This window comes from Capsicum annuum, chromosome 8 (genome assembly GCF_002878395.1).
Source record: "Capsicum annuum cultivar UCD-10X-F1 chromosome 8, UCD10Xv1.1, whole genome shotgun sequence".
Classification (NCBI taxonomy): domain Eukaryota; kingdom Viridiplantae; phylum Streptophyta; class Magnoliopsida; order Solanales; family Solanaceae; genus Capsicum; species Capsicum annuum.
Genome location: NC_061118.1, coordinates 173,307,652 through 173,312,351, shown reverse-complemented (window position 1 = coordinate 173,312,351; position 4,700 = coordinate 173,307,652).

The window sequence follows — 4,700 nt, the reverse complement described above, 5'->3', positions numbered from 1 at the left end:
CTTCGGGTAACCACCTAACCCTCTTTAAGCCCCTTTTTAAAACTCTATCAAAACATACAGTCTCTGAAAACATACTCTGAAAACATGCTCTGAAAACATAATCTATTATGGCAAAAATACATATGGTATCGTCATACCATTGACTTGCAAGTCACATCTCTGAGCCATTATTAGTCTATCGTAAATCTCTGTTTTCAAAACACAAGTTTTGGGACCACCATTTCAATAATTCAATTCAAAGAAACTCTTTCTCAAACCTCATGTAAACACATGCAAGGAACTCATCTTTGTCAAGCATTTCAGTAGTACAGTACAAGGTGGTCATGTCAAAGTTTTCAATTCACATGTAATTCTTTCTCTTAAACACAAGAACATATTTATATCAAGAAACACCCTCTCAACAATTTCAAATCATGCTCAAATGCTATAATATTGCGAAAACATCTTTCAAATCACAAAATCATAATCTTTAATTCAATACATGAGAGAGAGTTCATAGTTTATGCTCTCAACGATCTTAAATCTCAAATTCCATACATATACGTATACATGTAAATCAATTTAGGGGATAGGACCACAAGGTCAAAACAATAGTAACATTAAAACATTCGGAGTATGTAATTTAGAACATAGATTCCAAAATCCCTTTGAAATTCAGGCATAAAAGTCTAAAAATCATGCTCTAATGATTTTAAGCCCATGTAGTTTTTAGGATAAACCCCACGTACCTCTATCTAAAAATTTAAAGGATGTTTCTTGATGCCCACGGCTTGGGAATTCCAAATCTTCAATTTATTTTGAAAACCCACGGTTGAATCTTGATTTATTTGGATTATTAATATGAAACCCTAGAGAGTGTTCTTGAATATTTTTGGTGAATGTAAGAGTAATATGCTCATTGGGGTTGAAATCTCATGTTTGGACTGATAAGGGTGTGGGAAAATACCCAATATACCCTTAATGAGATCGGTATTAAAATATAACTAGGAGCCCAATTTCATGGGCCACCGCGATGCGCCACTATCGCAATGGTTCACTGAAAATTGACGAATGAGAATTTGGCCCACTCCGCGACGCGCCACCATCGTGGAGTCCCACTGAAAATTGACCATCGTCATTTACACCCTCTCTGTGACGTGCCAAGGACAGGAATGATGGTGTTTTACGACTAGGACTTAAATTAACCGTAACTCCTTCATCGAGTGTCCGTTTTGGACGCATCTTATGTCGACAAATTATTCAATCATCTACATAATGAAAAGTTGAAATCTAAGGGATTCCATAGGGAAATAAGTATAAATCATTCTAGAAGCCAATGCTTGATATTTTAGGGACAAAATTTAGCTAAGAAAAACTTCGGGGTGTTACAAAAGTAAGACAAAGAGTGAGTCATGGTTTCAAAGAAATGTTTCAAAGTCTTTAAAATGTGTCCATGTGTTTTCATATATTATATGTAAAATATTTTATGAATTGCTCTCACATGTGTTATATATAAATACATTATTTTGGATTGCTCTGCGTATCAGTACATTTGTATTGACCCCCCTTCCTCCCAGGGTTTAAAGCTCAGTTCAGAGGTCCTGATAGGCCGTAGGGTTTTCAGACAGCAGTGATGTGTGCAGTTGGTGAGCCTTCTTTATTCCAGAAGGCCTATGTCTTTCAGATTATGTTATTTATCTTGTTTTAGGTCCACTAGGGGTCTTGACCCAGTTTCAGACAGTTGTTATTTTCAGATGTATTAGAGATTTCGCAGATTGGTTCAGATGTTGTGTAATTGATATTGGATTTCATTTTTCATAGTTTAATTGAACTCAGAGTATGACCATGTTTCCATAATGATTTACAATTCCGCATCTTCTATTATAATTTTTGAATATTGTGCATGATTACCAAAGAGAGAAGGGCGTCCGGACCTTCATAGTTCGGGATGCTCGTCACGGTCAGGGCCCCGATTCGGGTGGTGACACAAAACTTTTCTGCACTCTTGTGATGGTTGTTACAAACTGTTTCATAATATAATATCTTATTGTATTGTATTAGATAACTTTTACAAATTAGAAGCAAAAGCAAAGTGAAGAAAAAATAAGGAAGTAGACCAAAATGATATTATATAGAAAAATCTTCTGAATATATATAATGGGAAATTGACGAGCCAGAGAAGCTAAATAATCTTGAGGGAAAATATTCAAGAAAAAGGACCATCTTTTGATTATTCGAGGGGGGTCCATATATATACACACACTCTTCATTTATCGTTACATGCTATTGTTTTTGACGTTAGAAGTTATCTCGCCCGTGACTTGCATTTGATGTCAGCCGACATGACAATAAAATATCCCCATGCCTCCCATTATTTGGCTTCAACCAAATTGGCACCATGCATGCTTGCTTACTTTTTTTGTTTCAAATGGGTATGGACCACCTAAGATGAAAATGGTCTCATTTTTATCATTGGTGTGTGTATATATTCATTTTGTTTTTGTATATAAACTCGTATAATTAGATTCAGTTTTTTGATTAGAAGAAATGATGTGATCCATAAACATGTTTCGTATTTTATTCAGTAATATCACAGGTAATTACGTTGTAAATAAGTATAAAATCAATCTATATATGGGCGATATTTTTCAGTTGTGGCTTCTTGTCCTCGTCTAGACTTGGAGTTCCGAACTGAAATGAGGTGTCCCCGTTAAAATATATGTATGTCACTTAAGTTGCTCCCTCCGTTATATTTTATATGTCACTATTTGACCGGACATAGAGTTTAAGAAATAAGAAAAGACTTGATAATGTTTACCAAATTATCCTTTATTAAAAAATGTGCTACTGTATTTTTTTAATTAAGTGAGATCAATAAGGATAAAAGTAAAATTGTGTCTTTAAATAGTTACCAAATAAAGAAAGATTTCCTTTTATGTACAAAAAAAATCCTCTTGGATAACTTTCATATATGGCTGTCATGTGGGCCGGGCCGAGCCGGGCCAACCCGAAACTGGCCCGTGTCATTTAACCGGTTTGTGGGGCGGGGCGGGTTCGGGTTGGGGTCTAAGTGGGCCGGGTCGGTACGGGCTCAACAGTGAAAAAATTAAAAATAATCCTAACCTGGCCCACTTAATCCAACCTGATCAAACCCACCTAAACCCGGTCAAACCCGATTAAAAAATCGGTCAAACCCGGTCAAAAATATAATTTTTTTTTTCAATATACATTATATATACCCACCTATATACATTATAAATACGTTAAACAATATGTATATATACACAATTACACAATTACACATATATACGCACCATCCAATATATATGTACTAATTTAAAATTTAAATAAAATATACTACAATATATATACATTACAATATATATATATATATATATATAGTTATATACTAATTTATAAAGCAAATACACATGTATACGTTAAACATAAACATCTATACTAATTTATAAAACATATACACATGTATACGTTAAATATACACGTCTATAGAAGATATATAAACATGTATTCGCACCATTCAATGTATATATACTACTACTAATAAAATATACTACAATATATATACATTACAATATATATATATATATATATATATATATATATATATAGTTATATACTAATTTATAAAACATATACACATGTATACGTTAAATATACACATCTATAGAAGATATATACACATGTATACGCATCATTCAATGTATATATACTACTACTGATAAAATGCACTACAATATATATACATTACAATATATATAGATATAGTTATATACTAATTTATAAAACATATACACATGTATACGTTAAATATACACGTCTATAGAAGATATATTCACATATATACACTCTATTCTATGTATATGTAATACTTTAAATTAAATATACTACAATATATATATATATATATATATATATATATATATATATATATATAGTTATATACTAATTTATAAAACATATGCACATGTATACGTTAAATATACACGTCTATAGAAGATATATTCACAAATATACACTCTATTCTATGTATATGTACTACTTTAAATTAAATATACTACAATATATATACATTACAATATATATATATATATATATATATAGTTATATACTAATTTATAAATATATACACATGTATACATTAAATATACACGTCTATAAAGATATATTCACATATATACACTCTACTCTATATATATGTAATACTTTAAATTAAATATACTACAATATATATATACATTACAATATATATATATATATATATATATATAGTTATATACTAATTTATAAAATATATACACATGTATATGTTATATATACACATCTATAGAAGATATATACGCATGTATATGCACCATTCAATGTATATATACTACTACTAATAAAATATACTACAATATATATACATTACAATATATATAGATATAGTTATATACTAATTTATAAAACATATACACATGTATACGTTAAATATACATGTCTATAGAAGATATATTCAAATATATACACTCTATTCTATCTATATGTAATACTTTATATTAAATATACTATAATATATATACATACATATATAGATATAGTTATATACTAATTTATAAAACATATACACATGTATACTCACCATTCAATGTATATATACTACTATTAATAAAATATACTACAATATATATACATTACAATATATATATATATATATATATATT